Source organism: Neoarius graeffei, chromosome 20 (assembly GCF_027579695.1).
Source record: "Neoarius graeffei isolate fNeoGra1 chromosome 20, fNeoGra1.pri, whole genome shotgun sequence".
In the NCBI taxonomy this organism is placed as follows: Eukaryota; Metazoa; Chordata; class Actinopteri; order Siluriformes; family Ariidae; genus Neoarius; species Neoarius graeffei.
Window position 1 is genome coordinate 41480483 of NC_083588.1, and position 17984 is coordinate 41498466.

A 17984-nucleotide genomic window follows, 5' to 3' on the forward strand; every position below is an offset into this window, starting at 1 on the left:
CTGAGCTCTACTGCAGAAGTATTAAAGGCAAGCAAAAGAAATTTAACTCCGACAACCTTTATGATCATACAGTATGCAACAATTTCGTTGCAATTTGGCTCAGCACAGAATTAAATATGAATTAAATTAAATTAAATTAAATTATGCAGCAGCAAAATTAGGAAATGCTCAAGTTTAAATAGAAGTTTGGATTTGGAATTCAGCAGTCTGGTGACCTGGGGAAAAAGCTGTATAGTATAAAGTGACCTGTAGAATTAGGAAATGTTCAAGTTTAAATAGAAGTTTGGATTTGGAGTTCAGCAGTCTGGTGACCTGGGGAAAAAGCTGTATAGTATAAAGTGACCTGTAGAATTAGGAAATGTTCACATTATAAATAGAAGTTTGGATTTGGAGTTCAGCAGTCTGGTGACCTGGGAGAAAAGCTGTATCGTATAAAGTGACCTGTGGAATTAGGAAATGTTCAAGTTTAAATAGAAGTTTGGATTTGGAGTTCAGCAGTCTGGTGACCTGGGGAAAAAGCTGTATAGTATAAAGTGACCTGTAGAATTAGGAAATGTTCACATTATAAATAGAAGTTTGGATTTGGAGTTCAGCAGTCTGGTGACCTGGGAGAAAAGCTGTATCGTATAAAGTGACCTGTGGAATTAGGAAATGTTCACATTATAAATAGAAGTTTGGATTTGGAGTTCAGCAGTCTGGTGACCTGGGGGAAAAAGCTGTATCGTATAAAGTGACCTGTGGAATTAGGAAATGTTCAAGTTTAAATAGAAGTTTGGATTTGGAATTCAGCAGTCTGGTGACCTGGGAGAAAAGCTGTACACTCTAAAAAATAAAGGTGCTTCAGTGGTTCTTCAAATCTCTGGATGGTTCCATGGAGAGTCAAAACTCTGTGATGAACCATTACATTATGCGAAAGGTTCTTCACATTGGAAATGGTTCTTCAGAGCCTGGCATTCTCTTACCATTTGCTGGTCAATGCACATAGGCTATGTTTACACAAATCTGTCTTCACTGCTCAAACAAATGGTTTAAATGGTTCTTTAAAGAACTGTTGCATGAACGGTTCTTTGAAGCCCTGAAAAAGGTTCTTCTATGGCATCACCCTGAAGAACCGGTACTGGCCCCATTATTTTTTAGAGTGTATTGTATAAAGTGACCTGTGGAATTAGGAAATGTTCAAGTTTAAACAGAAGTTTGGATTTGGAATTCAGCAGTCTGGTGACCTGGGGAAAAAGCTGTATCGTATAAAGTGACCTGTAGAATTAGGAAATGTTCACATTATAAATAGAAGGTTGGATTTGGAGTTCAGCAGTCTGGTGACCTGGGGGAAAAAGCTGTATCGTATAAAGTGACCTGTGGAATTAGGAAATGTTCAAGTTTAAATAGAAGTTTGGATTTGGAATTCAGCAGTCTGGTGACCTGGGAGAAAAGCTGTATCGTATAAAGTGACCTGTGGAATTAGGAAATGTTCAAGTTATAAATAGAAGTTTGGATTTGGAGTTGGGCGGCACGGTGGTGTAGTGGTTAGTGCTGTCGCCTCACAGCAAGAAGGTCTGGGTTCGAGCCCCGTGGCCGGCGAGGGCCTTTCTGTGTGGAGTTTGCATGTTCTCCCCATGTCCGCGTGGGTTTCCTCCGGGCGCTCCGGTTTCCCCCACAGTCCAAAGACATGCAGGTTAGGTTAACTGGTGACTCTAAATTGACTGTAGGTGTGAATGTGAGTGTGAATGGTTGTCTGTGTCTATGTGTCAGTCCTGTGATGACCTGGCGACTTGTCCAGGGTGTACCCTGCCTTTCGCCCGTAGTCAGCTGGGATAGGCTCCAGCTTGCCTGCGACCCTATAGAACAGGATAAAGCGGCTAGAGATAATGAGATGAGATGAGATTTGGAGTTCAGCAGTCTGGTGACCTGGGAGAAAAGCTGTATCGTACAAAGTGACCTGTGGAATTAGGAAATGTTCACATTATAAATAGAAGTTTGGATTTGGAGTTCAGCAGTCTGGTGACCTGGGGGAAAAAGCTGTATCGTATAAAGTGACTTGTGGAATTAGGAAATGTTCAAGTTTAAATAGAAGTTTGGATTTGGAATTCAGCAGTCTGGTGACCTGGGAGAAAAGCTGTATCATACAAAGTGACCTGTGGAATTAGGAAATGTTCACATTATAAATAGAAGGTTGGATTTGGAGTTCAGCAGTCTGGTGACCTGGGAGAAAAGCTGTATCATGTAAAGTGACTTGTGGAATTAGGAAATGTTCACATTATAAATAGAAGTTTGGATTTGGAGTTCATCAGTCTGGTGACCTGGGGGAAAAAGCTGTATCGTATAAAGTGACCTGTGGAATTAGGAAATGTTCAAGTTTAAATAGAAGTTTGGATTTGGAGTTCAGCAGTCTGGTGACCTGGGAGAAAAGCTGTATCATATAAAGTGACCTGTGGAATTAGGAAATGTTCACATTATAAATAGAAGTTTGGATTTGGAGTTCAGCAGTCTGGTGACCTGGGGGAAAAGCTGTATCGTATAAAGTGACCTGTGGAATTAGGAAATGTTCACATTATAAATAGAAGGTTGGATTTGGAGTTCAGCAGTCTGGTGACTTGGGGAAAAAGCTGTATCGTATAAAGTGACCTGTGGAATTAGGAAATGTTCACATTATAAATAGAAGTTTGGATTTGGAATTCAGCAGTCTGGTGACCTGGGAGAAAAGCTGTATCGTATAAAGTGACCTGTGGAATTTGGAAATGTTCAGGTTATAAATAGAAGTTTGGATTTGGAATTCAGCAGTCTGGTGACCTGGGGAAAAAGCTGTATCGTATAAAGTGACCTGTGGAATTAGGAAATGTTCACATTATAAATAGAAGTTTGGATTTGGAGTTCAGCAGTCTGGTGACCTGGGGGAAAAAAACTGTATAGTATAAAGTGACCTGTGTAATTAGGAAATGTTCAAGTTATAAATAGAAGTTTAGAGTTTGGATTTGGAGTTCAGCAGTCTGGTGACCTGGGGGAAAATGCTGATGGTCCTGCACCTAATGCTGTAGAACCTCTTTGCAGAGGCCAGAGGGGAGAACAGTCCATAACGAGGGTGTGAGGGGTCACTGATGATGTTTCTGGCTCGAGACATGTTTGGTGCAATGTCCTGAATGGAGGGAAGAGAAGTCCCAATGATTTTCTTTGCTGTCCTCACCACTCTCCTCACAGACTTCCAGTCAGAGGCACTGCAGCCGCCACACCATATAGAGATGCAGCTGGTGCTTCTGTAGAATATAGTGAGGTTGGGCGGGGGCAGGTGGGCTCTCATCATCCTACGCAGGAAGTGCAGACGCTGCTGTGCCTTCTTGACCAGTCATGCGGTTGGTGATACTGACCACCTCCACAGCCATGTTGTCAATGAGAAGTGGAGCATGGCTGGGTTGTTTTTTTCCTGAAGTCAACAATGATCTCTCAAAGATGCCTTCAAAAATATGGCACTATAAGACACTATAAAGAGTAGTGAACAGCAGTAAAGTATCTTCTTCTTTTGGCTGCTCCCGATTTGGGGTTCCCACAGAGGTTCTTTCATCTCCATTGCTCCCTGTCTTCCTCATCCTTCTCTACCACACCTGCCACTTTCATATCCTCTCTCACCACATCCATGTATCTCCTCTTTGGCCTTCCTCGTTTTCATGTGCCTGGCAGCTCCATCCTCAACATTCTCCTTCCAACATGCTCTGCATCTCTTCTCAGGATGTGCCCATACCATCTCAGTCTTATCTCTCTTAGCTTAATTCCCAAGCTCTCTACATGTGCTGTCCCTCTAATGTGCTCATTCCTTATCCTGTCCAACCTTGTCACTCCTATCACAAACCTTAACATCCTCAACTCCGCCACCTCCAACTTTGCCTCCTGTCTCTTCATTAAGGGTACTGTCTCCAATCCATACATCACAGCTGGTCTCACTACTGTCTTATACATTCTACCTTTCACTTTTGCTGGGACTTTCCTATCACAAATGACTCCCGAAATCCTTCTCCAACTGCTCCACCCTGCCTGCACTCTCTTTCTCACCTCACTATCGCAGTCCACAGCAGTAAAGTAGACTAAGGCCGAATCCCATTTCACCCCTTGGACCAACCCCTTGGCCCTTCCCCTCCATTTTGCGCGTTCACGTGAAGGGGTAGGGGTATCCCAATCCCAGTTAACGCGGAGGGGTAGGGGAAGGGGTAGGGCTTCTGTACCCCTCCAAACGGAGATTTTCCTGGAGCTGACTCCGAACGAAGGGGTTTGAGTGATTTCCCACAATGCCATGCGGATTTCAGCGAGATTTCATGCGGATTTCAGAAAGATGGCGGTTCCCGCGGCGAAAGATTGTCATAAATGTATTTTCTCCATTATTTACGTGTTTTAAGTTGTTATCCAGAGGAAACACGCCGCTTGATTCGCTTTCGAGCTGAGAATGAGCAGCGATTTCTGAAATCCAAGCTGCTGCTAAAAAGCTTTGGGAGTGAGTATTGTTTTCGGTTGCTTGACTGCGTACGTTTTGTTCTGTTATTCTCGCTTTTATTGTTTACATGAGTGTTCTGACACCTCATTCTGTCGGATGTGGTGCACGAAGCGCCAAAGATATCCCATTCAGTGGTGTTAGTTAACAAATCACACCCTGCCACCAGAGATTTCTGGTTCTGCCTCTGGCTCTGACTGTAGCGGCTGGTCGCAGCCAATGACGCATTTGGTCGCGTTTTGCTAACGTAAACGCTGACGGAGGTACGCGATGACGTATGCGATCGTTGAAGGGCTATCCCAATACGTAAGGGTTGAATTTCAAGCCCTATCCCTTGTAGCTCAGTTTCAAGGGGAAGGGCCAAGGGGAAGGGGGAGGGGTAGGGGTAGAAATTAGAATTGGGATTGGGCCAAAGTCAATACCGGGGTGACAACCTTTTGCTTAAAAATAGTCTCAGGTACACTGTGCACTTTTATAAGGAAATTAGCTGGTTTGCTTTACTCAGCATCTTGGAGAATCTGCCACAGATCTTCTGTAGACTTTGACTGTCACACTTGCTTCTTTTTCGCATCCAAAACCCAACAGCCTTCATTGCTTTTATATCCGCCGCTGGCCAAAAGGCCCCAAATGAGATTATGTCGTGGCGATGTCCATCCTTCTGTCCGTCCATCCGGGGAAGGGTACTCACCTCCTGAAATCAACTTCTCTCACAATTTTTGGAGGAATGTCACAAAACTTGACAGGATTTTTTGTTATGTGTCGGTAATACACATATTGCAATTTCGTTCAATTCAGTCACATTTTACCAGCGTTGTGGCCCTTGATTACCAAACTTGTACTTTGACAATTTCATGAGGGTGTATTAAGCACTTATAGCATAGATATAGTTGCCAGCAGGGGATATTGTGCTCTCAGAGCACTCTTTTTTTTTTTGTCTGAAAAGTGGGGAGAACATGCAAACTCCACACAGAAAGGCCCCATGAGCCACTGAGCTCGAACCCAGGACCTTCTTGCTGTGAAGCAACAGTGCTAACCACTACACCACCGTGCCACCCAGAAGTTCTCTAGAACATACATTTATTTATTTATTTATTTATTGTTGGAAAAATAATGTTTAGAAATGGTGGTAGTGTGGTGTGGTTGAGTGCTGGCTGTGGGTGGCGAGGAGTCAGGTAGAACCTGCACGTAACATGTTATGAGTTTCACCTGTGTCTGATTACTGGCATTTTGTTTAGGTGTGTCTCTTGTGTTCTGGCAGAAAGAAGCTAGTAACCAGAGAGCGAGAGGGAGAGAGCTGAGCAACCCAGTGCTGTACTATGTGCGCGCGTGTGGGTGCCAAGTTAAAGTCACTGAAAAAGCGAAAGTGAACAGTGAATAAATACACCTTGTGTTGTTGTATTTTCCACAAGCCTCAAAAGTGTTACTCTGGTGCCGAAACCCAGGAGAATTTGCGCCAAGCGCAAGAACGACAATCCCGACTGTATAATAAGGAGGCTCAGCAACTGGAATTTGCACCAGAAGATAAAGTGCTCAACTTACTACCCATGTTGAGATCTAAATTACTCACAAAGTGGCAAGGACCATTTGAAGTCAGACGGCGAGTTGAAGAAGTCAACAATGAAATCAGGTGAACAGATAGGTATACTCAGTCCCCTGAAACCATGAAGAGAGGCAGTTCCTTTGGCTCTGGCGATGGTTGTTCCCGAGAGGGGGGAGCTGGAATCAGAGGTAAGTCTAAAAAGGGCAACCCAATTCACCCCAGTCCCCACTGGAGACCACCTCCTGCCGTTCCAGAGAGAACAGGTTGCCAGGTTGCAGGAGGAATTCTCTGATGTGTTTTCACCTCTGCCTGGTCACACTAACCTGATAGAGCACCACATTGAGACTCCCACCTGTATTGTCTCCCCGAACACACACACACACACACACACACACACACACACACACACACACACACACACACACACAAGTGGTTTAGGGTGAATTCAAGGTTATGCTCAATGTGGGGGTGATTGAACAGTCAGACAGCGATCAGAGCAGACCGGTGGTTTTGGTCCCCCAAACCTACAGGCCAGTCCGGTTCTGTTTATACTTTATAAAAGTCAACACAGTGTCTAAATTTGACACGTATCTGATGCCTTGCATTGATGAACTGCTCAACTGGTTAGGCATGGCTCGCTTTTACTCAACATTGGATTTGACTAAGGGATACTGGCAGATACCCTTGACGCCAATATCCTGAGGAACAAAATGGCCTTTCCACTCCGTTTGGGTTACATCAGTTTGTCATGCTTCCATTTTAGTTTGTTTGGAGCCCCAGTGATGTTTCAACAACTCATGGACAGAATCCTCTGTCCACACAGTGCATAGTATGTGCTGCTCCCTATTTGGATGACATCATTTTTTACAGTAATGATTGGCAGCAGCATTTACAACGTCTAAGGGCCATTCTGAGATCGTTGAGGCATGCGGGGCTCACAACAAACCCAAGGAAGTGTGCAGTTGGGAGGGTGGAAGTACCCTAACCCACTGCCTTACCTCATTAAAAACGGGGCATGAAATCCAGTCCAGTGGACGGAGCCGTGTGAACGGGCTTTCACCCAGGTAAAAACCACTTTGTGTGAGGGCTTGCTGTTGCATTCACCTGACTTTGCTCTCCCTTTTGTCTTGCAGACTGATGCATCATGATGCATCAGACAGAGGGCTGGGGCCATTTTGTCCCAGGTGGTGGAGGGGAAGGAGCGCCCAGTGCTGTACATCAGCCGCAAGCTCTCAGTGTGTAAGACAAAGTACAGCACAGTTAAAGGAGATACGCAGAGCCTTTATTTTAAAAGACATTTCTGAGTGGATAGTATCTCCATCCTTGACTCTTGTATGCTGCATAAATGGGAATAAAAAAATATATATTTTTGAGAGTTAAAATCGACCGCAAAGTTGGCATTGGAGCTGCCCCACTGAGCCAGCCAGCCCTGAGTGCGTGACGTCACAGCAGGAACCGGTTTTAAGGCCGAGGCCTTTGACAGCTATAGACCAAAGTCATATAAATAAAAATTTACGGTGAAAGTAAGAAGTGTCTGACCATCAAATGGAGTCAGGTGGAACCAGCAGGTAACGTGATGAGTGAACCTGTGTCTGATTACTGGCATTTTATTTAAAGGTGTCTTTTGTGTTCTTGCAGAAAGAAGCCAGTAACCAGAGAGAGAGAGAGAGAGAGAGATGAGCAACCCAGTGCTCTCTGTGTGTGTGTGTGTGTGTGTGTGTGTGTGTGTGTGCGTGCATGCCTGTGGCTGCTGAATTAAAGTCACTGAAAAAGTGAAAGTAAACCATGAATAAATGCACCTTGTGTTGTTGCAAGCCTGTCTCCTAGTTCCTCAATTCCTATGAGCCTCAAGAGTGTTCCAGAAATATTAAATGTTTTTGTATTGACTCAGGGCGGCACAGTGGTGTAGTGGTTAGCACTGTCGCCTCACAGCAAGAAGGTCCTGGGTTTGAGCCCAGCAGCCAACAAGGGCCTTTCTGTGTGGAGTTTGCATGTTCTCCCCGTATCTGCGTGGGTTTCTTTCGGGTGCTCCGGTTTCCCCCACAGTCCAAAAACATGCAGGTTAGGCTAATTGGTGGCTCTAAATTGACCGTAGGTGTGAATGTGAGTGTGAATGGTTGTTTGTCTCTGTGTGTCAGCCCTGTGATGACCTGGCAACTTGTCCAGGGTGTACCCCGCCTCTCGCCCATAGTCAGCTGGGATAGGCTCCAGCTTGCCCGTGACCCTGGACAGGATAAGCGGTTATGGATAATGGATGGATATATTGACTCAATAATGCAGAAGTCATAACATAAACATCCATAACAAAACTTGTACTTAAAAAATAGGGTGCCTCAGACTTTTGCACAGTAATGTACAGTAGATCAGTATTTGGTTTCAGAATTATAGATGTCATTCATTCATTCATTCATTCATTCATTCAGTCAGTCAGCCAGTCAGTCAGTCAGTCAGTCAGTCAGTCAGTCAGTCAGTCAGTCAGTCATTAACCTTAAGTAAATACTTTATCCTCTTCAGGGTCATGTTGCATTCAGATCCTATCCTAGGAACACTGGAATACACACTGGATGGGACACAGGGCATCATGCCCCACCTGTTAGGGCGGGACGGTATCCATCCCACTCGGGAAGGTGCTGCTCTCATTTCCTGCAGCATAGGTCATAGTCTCAGAACAGGCCTAGTTAATTTCTGACAATCCAGAGCCAAGGCCAGGGAGCAGATGAACAGGCTAAACCGACTGTCTGCTAGCTGCACAGAGTCATCACTCAGGGTCCACTACATCGAGACTGTGTCTGCTCCCTGAGCTCAACAAAAAAGTAGAAATACTCAGAGAGTTTGTTCCAGTAACCTAATCAGTATAAAACTAGATCATACTGACTGTATAGCTGCTCCCAGCACCTTTGATCTGAAGGTGGGGCTATTAAATATTAGATCTCTTACATCTAAAGTGCTAATGGTTAATGAACTCATTACTGATCAGGAGTTTAATGTACTTTGTTTAACTGAAACATGGATTAAGCCAAATGAATATATAGCATTAAATGAAGCTAGTCCTCCTGGATACAGTTATATACACCAGCCTCGTCTAACTGGCAGAGGAGGAGGTGTCGCAGTTATTTATAATAATTATCTAGGTGTAACACAAAAACCTGATTATAAATTGAATACATTTGAAGTTCTTCATACTCATATAATGTATGTAGCCTCAAAAAATAGGTCTACCTAGTTAATTCCGTTACTTATTATTTACAGGCCCCCGGGGCCATATTCTGAGTTTCTTTCTGAATTTGCAGATTTTATCTCAGATCTGGTTATTTCCTTAGACAAAGCTTTAGTTGTCGGAGATTTTAATATTCACTTCGATAACCCAGAAGACCCTTTGAAAATAGCATTTGTGTCCATTTTAGATTCAGTAGGGATTAATCAGAATGTCATAGGACTGACCCATAATGGTGGTCAGACCCTTGATCTAATACTAACATTCAGATTAAACGTAGACAATATAGTCATACTTCCACAGTCTGAAGTTATCTCAGATCATTAACTCATCTCATTCAAAATATGTCTGAGTAACAATATATGCACCTCACCACGCTAATGTATTAAATGTACATTCATGTCAACTACTGCACAGAGCATTATAAATGATCTCCCAGAGTTATCAACTTTGATTGGGTCACTGTCAGCCCCTGCAGAATTTGATCAGGCAACTGAATGCTTAGAGTCAACGTTCCGCCATACTTTAGATAATGTAGCTCCTCTTAAAAGGAAAATAGTCAGAGACAAAAACTTAGCACCCTGGTATAATGAGGACACTCACACTTTCAAACAGACCACTCAAAAATTGGAACGTAAATGGCATCAAACAAAATTGGTAGCATTCAAATTAGCTTGGAAGAAGAGCTTCCTGAAGCTCTTAGTGCTGCGAGATCGACATATCTCTCCTCCCTAATAGAAGATAACAAAAATAATCCTAGATTCCTATTTAATACTGTAGCAAAATTAACCAGGAATAAGTCCACTATAGATGCATGCACACCTGCAGTATGTAATAGCAACGATTTCATGAATTTTTTTAATGACAAAATTGAGAATATCCGACAAAAAAATTCAAACTACTAATTTAAGGTCAGACAATGTAAGTGACCTTGTAGTTAACCATATAACTGTATCAGATCATCAATTAGAATGTTTTACTCCCCTTAGAGATATTGAATTACTTTCATTAATCTCCACATCAAAAGCCTCAACTTGTGTACTAGATCCCTTACCTACACATCTATTCAAACAGATAATACCTGAAGTAATTGAACCGCTTCTAAAAATAATAAATTCTTCTCTTAGGATTGGCTATGTGCTCAAATCATTTAAACTAGCAGTTATCAAACCCCTGATTAAAAAAAACCTGACCTTGATCCCTGTCAGCTGTCCAATTATCGGCCAATATCAAACCTTCCCTTTATCTCCAAGATCCTAGAAAAAGCTGCGGCACAGCAGTTATGCTCAGATTTACATAGGAATGACATCCATGAAATGTATCAGTCAGGATTTAGACTTCAATATAGCACAGAGACAGCTTTGGTTAAAGTAGTAAACGACTTACTGTTGGTGTCTGATCAGGGCTGTGTCTCGCTGCTTGTGTTGCTTGACCTTAGTGCAGTATTTGATACCATTGATCATTCCATTCTTCTGGATAGACTAGAAAATGTCATAGGAGTAAAGGGACTGGCCTTCTCCTGGCTCAGGTCTTATTTAGCTGATCACTATCAGTATGTTGATGTAAATGGTGATTTTTCTAGACATGCTGAGGTAAAGTATGGTGTTCCACAAGGTTCTGTCTTGGGTCCACTGCTTCTTTTCTTTATTATTCATAAACATTGTATTAGTTTCCACTGTTATGCTGATGACACACAGTTGTATATTTCTGCAAAACCTGATGAGAGACACCAGCTTAATAGAATTGAAGAGTGTGTGAAGGACATTAGACACTGGATGCTTATTAACTTCCTTCTGCTTAACTCTGACAAGACTGAAGTACTTATACTAGGACCACATGCAGCTAGAAGTAAGTTTTCTGATTACACAGCAACTCTGGATGGCCTTTCTGTTTCTTCACGTGCAGCAGTAAAAGACCTCGGCGTGATTATTGACCCCAGTCTTTCATTCAAAACTCACATTGATAACATTACCCGGATAGCTTTCTTTCATCTCAGAAATACTGCTAAGATAAGAAATTTAATGTCACTACATGATGTGGAAAAACTAGTTCATGCTTTTGTTACCTCCAGGTTGGATTATTGTAATGCCTTACTGTCTGGATGTTACAATAAGTGCATAAACAAGCTCCAGTTAGTTCAAAATACAGCAGCAAGAGTCCTTACTAGAACTAGAAAATATGATCACATCACCCCTGTCATATCCACACTGCATTGGCTCCCAATCAAATTTCATATTGATTATAAAATACTACTATTGACCTTTAAAGCACTGAATGGTCTCACTCCACAGTACCTGAGTGAACTTCTGCTCCTCTATGACCCGCCCTGCCTACTTAGATCAAAAGGTGCAGGCTATCTGCTGGTACCTTGTATAGTGAAGGCTACATCAGGGGGCAGAGCCTTTTCTTACAAAGCCCCACGGTTATGGAACATCCTTCCAAGTAATGTTCGGGAATCAGACACAGTCTCAGCATTTAAGTCTAGGCTGAAAACATATCTGTTTAGTCAAGCCTTTTGTTAATGGTGTTTATGAGGTAAAGGAGTAGATCTGGAGGGTCCTCAGATAGAGTGTTTTGGTAAACTGGCATGTATGGATGCTGTCAGTCCCCCACTCGCTTGCTCACTCGAGTTTATTGATGGTGTAGTGGCTGCTGCTTTATGTCCCGGGGCTCCATTATGCCTGTGTTACCCTCTGGCTCTCCCCTTTTAGTTATGCTGTCATAGTTAGTTTTGCCAGAGTCCCTGCTTGTACTCAGTGCAATATGTATACTATTCCTACTTATTCAGGTGACATTGGCCATACCTAACAACCTGTGGGGTTTTTTTTCTCTCCCCCCCATCTGTCCCTCTGAGTTACATGTCTGTCCTGGGATCGAGATGCTGACCTCTTCTGCTCCTTGGACCTGCTTGATCCATCCTGGTGCCCTGTGTCTGGTTGGAGTCTCATCGCATCACTCCTGTGGAGGACGGCCCCATGTGGACAGTTGAAAGTCATACTTGGAAGACGCTCTGGACACTTACAGTCATGCTTTTATGGCTGAGGACTACAGTTGACTTGCTAACTTTAGGACTGCAGTTGTCATGAACAGCTTTGCACTCAAGTTTCCATCAATGAAGAGTTTATAACATCAACGAAACTGATTTCATGTTAAAACTGTTAATGTTATAGTCATGTTGTCTGTTGTTGCCCAAATGAGGATGGGTTCCCTTTTGAATCTGGTTCCTCTCGAGGTTTCTTCCTCATGTCGTCTGAGGGAGTTTTTCCTTGCCACCGTCGCCACAGGCTTGCTCATTGGGGATAGATTAGGGATAAAATTAGCTCATGTTTAAAGTCATTAAAATTCTGTAAAGCTGATTTGTAACAATGTTTATTGTTAAAAGCGCTATACAAATAAACTTGACTTGACTTGATCATGCATACACATATTCATAAACCCATTCATATCAAGGTGCAATTTAGCCTAATCCACCTACTGACATGTTTTTGTGAGGAAACCAGAGAACCCAGAGGAAATGCAAGTGGGCATGGGGAGAACATGCACAGAAACTAAACATGGTCAGTAACCTCAGCTCAGGATCGAACTGTAGACCTTGGAGTTTTGAGGTTACCCTCTCCGTCACTGTGCCACCCTTGCGTTAAAAAAAACAAAAACAAAACATGCAGAACAAGAACATAGCTGGTGTTATAACAACCAAAGATTTCTTGAGGGCACAACACAACAGGCATTAAAGTCATGATCAGCACTTGAGAATTAACAGACTAACTAATTTTGTCTGTTAAGTGTAAGCTAAATATAGCTCCACAGTTCTACATAGCTATGTCTATTATACCATCAAATGATTAATATAGAGCATCTTTTTGTTGATGATTGCCCCCTCACCAGTGATTACATCAGGTCAACCAATGGCTGGTGAAACAGATGGTGTTTGAACATTAGAGTATAACAGGAAAAAAGACCTGATCTATCAGGTCATCTATCTATCTATCTATCTATCTATCTATCTATCTATCTATATATATATATATATATATATATATATATATATATATATCGATGACCTGATAGATCAACATCCATCAGTCTCTTTTCTGTTGAAAACACTTTGGGGAAAAAAGATATGGTAAAAGGCAATAGAAGAGTTGGAAACATTTTTATCCTCGAGGAATAAGTTTAGCCGCATACGTTTTAGAGAAAAAAAGTACTATTACATTAAAGAGTGACATTTGTCTATTTCTTCTCTCCTGATATTGACTATACACTAAAAATTAAAATATTCCTCTGAGCATTAAATATTCTCAGCATACATATTAATGGTGAACTAGATTTAATGGTAAAATAAAGGCCAATTTCATATTAATTTCTGAATAGATGTGAACATTTATGTCATATTCATTTTTCATCAGAGTACTGGGAAACGACAAGGCATAATTTAGCCTTTTAAACTCCCAGGACCTATTAAGGGAGTCCAGACTTATCCTTCTCATTACTCTAACTACTGTACATATCTTTTTACTTTTACTAAAAAAATTCATAGTAGTTCCTGAATAATACACTTTAAGATGAATGAGTGCATAATAAACTGAAAGTTAAACTAGATATCGCCTGAGCTCTTGTGCCATACAATTTGATCCCAAATGGTTATACATGCATTAATATATATTGATCTTAATCAATATTAAGCCTGTTGTGTTGTGCCCTCAAGAAATCTTTGGTTGTTATAACACCAGCTGTTGTTTCTTTCACATCTCTATATTTGTTCTGCATGTTTTTTTTTTAATGCAAGGGTGGCACAGTGACGGAGAGGGTAACCTCAAAACTTCAAGGTCTACAGTTCGATCCTGAGCTCAGGTTACTGACCATGTTTAGTTTCTGTGCATGTTCTCCCCATGCCCACTTGCGTTTCCTCACAAAAACATGCCAGTAGGTGGATTAAGCTAAATTGCACCTAAAACGAGAACTTTTGCTTGATCTGTCATGTGGACATTAATGTTTGCTGGAAGTGTTATATTTGGACAGAACTGTTTCTCTATTTACAACACTGAATGTGTGTGTGTGTGTGTGTGTGTGTGTGTGTGTGTGTGTAATATATATAAAACAGAGCCCTCATTTGTCACGGTACACATGCATGAATCTGTACATAATGCATGTATAACCATTTGGGATCAAATTGAATGCATGTGTACATACAGCTTTGAAACATGCAGGCACAAAGCACCTAGCAGTAAAACACAAAGCCACAGATGTAGTGTGTTTGCTTTCTGTAGAAATTGTTAAATTATGAGGCTTGACTGCTGATGCATTGAGTTACCTATTAAAGTAATTAGATTTGTAAATGAACACAATCCACAATTCAAGAATTCAAATATTAGGCTCATTATGTACATGTGTACAATAATAGTCTGGTTATTTATTGACACCCTAGAGCTCTTTATTTATGAACTTTCCACAGACAGAATACATTTAGTCCAATTTGACATTATTTATAGGCCAACTTTTCTTTTTGTTATTGCAATTTGGATTAAACCTATTCAATTCAAGTATCTCGTTAAAAAGTTTAATTATGATAAGAACTAAAATTGGTGGATTGTGATTTCCAGTAATTATTTCCAGTAATAACAATAATAACAATAATACAACATAAATATTCATGAACCTCATGACTATGTATTATGAAACCCTGGTTCTTTGAGAACCACTTCATCAAAGTTGCCTTGTTAAAGAAATATGGCATGAATTGTCTTGGCTTGTTGGAAGATGTTGTATACTATGTCATTCTGACTGAATTTTTTTGCTTTTTAGTAGATACTGATTTCCATAACCAGTTCTGATAACTTTGTGCCGTCAGCTTGGACATACAGTACCAGTCAAAAGTTTGGACACACTTTCCAATTAAATTATTTTTCTTAATTTTTATTAATTATAAGACACTTCATGTCTTAATGACTGTTGTTTCTCTTTACTTAGTTGAGTATTTCTTGACATAATATGGATTACTACAGTTGTGGAATAGGGCTATTTACTGTATTATTATTATTTACTCTTTACTGTTTGATCTTAAATACATTAAGAAGACAAGAAATTACACTAATTAACTTTTGACGAGGCATCTGTTAATTGAAAAGCATTCCAGGTGACTCCCTCATGAAGCTGGTTAAGATAATGCCAATAGTGTGCAAAGCATCATCAAGGTAAACGCTGGCTACTCTGAAGAATCTAAAATATGAAACATATTTTTAACACTTTTTTGTTTACCACATAATTCCATATGAAGAGTTGCGTTAAAATGCTATAAATCCACTGTAATAAACTTGAGAAAAATTTTATTTTCTTTACCAAAAAATTGTTAGCATGAAAACCACAATTTTCTGTTTGAAACTTTAATATAACACTATGAGGTTGTAATAACATTAAAAATGCAAATCTAGCTATTGATTTTTAAAATTTTATTTAAAAAACTGCTTTCCCCCCCCAAAATATGGTATATCCATGACACGATTTTCCCAAAATGTTATAAATCAATTGCATCAATAAAAACTATTTTTGTGTGTGTCAAATATAACTCAAAACAAGAAGTAAAGACGATCTACCCATATGACAGCCTCTGAATTTGGACCATCTCTTATATTGGGCCACAGATTTTCACACATTACATTAATCTTGTTGTCTACAAGTCCCAATCTATTTTACACACAACGCTCTGAGGAATATTAATAGACCTAGTCAGATGTTTACATAGAAACTTTTTTTAAGGACAAACTTTTGATTCTGAAAAATACATTTAAAAGTTTGGACACCTTGTATGGCATGTACAGTTAAATTCATAGTGGAGCAAAGCTTCATACTTAAAGGAGATATGCAGAACCTTTATTTTTAAATACATTTCTGAGTTGATAGTATCGCCATCCTTGACTCTCGTATGCTGCATAAATGGGAATAAAAAATATATATATTTTTGAGAGTTAAAATCGACCGCAAAGTTGCCATTCGAGCTGCCCCACTGAGCCAGCCAGCCCTGAGTGTGTGACATCACAGCAGTAACCGGTTTTAAAGTGCATAAACCCGGGTAAATTCAGGAGCAAGATCAATGTAATTCTCCTATTTTATATTAAACTTTGGTCAAATATCTGTCACATTTTGCATTTTGTGCAATTTTTTTACCTTGCGCAATACCGGAAAAATTCAGTTGAAATCAAGCCATTTGAGGCGAATTGGTCTGCCTCTGAAAAAACTTGGTATTTGGATTTCCCAGCAAACATTGATTTTCGTGACATCACGTGCAGGACGCCTCCCTTTGAATCCTACATCAGCATTGGTTTGTTTATGAGAAAACGACCTGGTGTTTTTCTGCAAATTTCTTCAACGTTATCACGTAATTATTAAAATGGTTAACAGATGTATCGTAGGAGGGTGTAGCAATATTACATTCTTCACCCAAAGGTGAAGTAACATTGCGCTCAGGTGACAATGCCATACCGTATTTCAATGCAAAATCACTAGCTGCTAAACTTGGTCTACACAGGCTGTGCACTGAAACCATGCAAGCTCTCGCAGCCTGCTGGCGCTTCCGCAGGTGACATCACGAATCTGGCTCCAGACTCCCTTGGGATTTTTCCAGACGCGTTTTGTTATTTTATTTTTTTCTGCTGTAGACAGATGGCCTTGTGCAAAATTACCCTTCTGGATGAGTGTGTAAAGGGACATTCTTTCATATAAAAAAAAAATGAATTTGGTCCAGGATATGCATATTAAGGCCGAGGCCTTTGACAGCTATAGACCAAAGTCATATGAATAAAAATTTATGGTGAAAGTAAGAAATACTGTTACCGACTTGCTCAACTAAGACTGATTTGACTTCATTGACTGTGAGTTGACTCTCATTAAAACAGGATAGGTGTCATAACTTCTGCAACATACATGTACATGCATACATTTTCACTGATAAAACATAAAAGGCTAATTAAATAATCAGATGAACTGAGACAATCACATTCTGAAGCAAATTAAATGATCTCATACCAGTAACTTAAACACACAATAGAATAGAATGCCTTTATTGTCACTGCACAAATTTAGTTCATCACAGGAGAGCAAAGCCGCTGCATACGTACGCACCGCCACTCTTGGGCACTTCAGCCCAAGGCCATCCTATGTTAACTTAACTGCATGTCTTTGAACTGTGGGGGAAACCGGAGCACCCGGAGGAAACCCACGCAGAACATGCAAACTCCACAGAGAAAGGCCCCCGTCGGCTGCTGGGCTCAAACCCAGAACCTTCTTGCTGTGAGGCGACAGTGCTAACCACTACACCACCATACCGCAATACAAGTTACATGTACTGTATTAATCTAAATGCAGGTAAACAACGAGTGTTGTTGCTTTTGTTGTTTCGTATCCAAATGAGAGTCGGAGCTTACCCATCTGTGTTTTCGCTTCTTGAAGGCCAGTCTTGTGGCCGATTGTTTTGAAACAATCTGACTTTCAGTTGTTCGTTCAGCTCTCCATTCATTCGCTTCTTCCACGTAAGAGTGAGATATTGCTGCTGAGGCAAACATATCCAGTGGAGAAATCAGATGGCTGGTCCACTCATTCTCCATTTTCTCCATACTGAGTACTCCGCCATTACTGCTCGGCTAAGGCAATTACTAAAACCCGGGACGGGACATCACCAGTTTTAGCAACAACCACGGGGAGGTCACTGCCAGAGCGATAATATGTCACGTCTCGTTCCGACCCGGGTTTTAGCAACAACCTTCGGC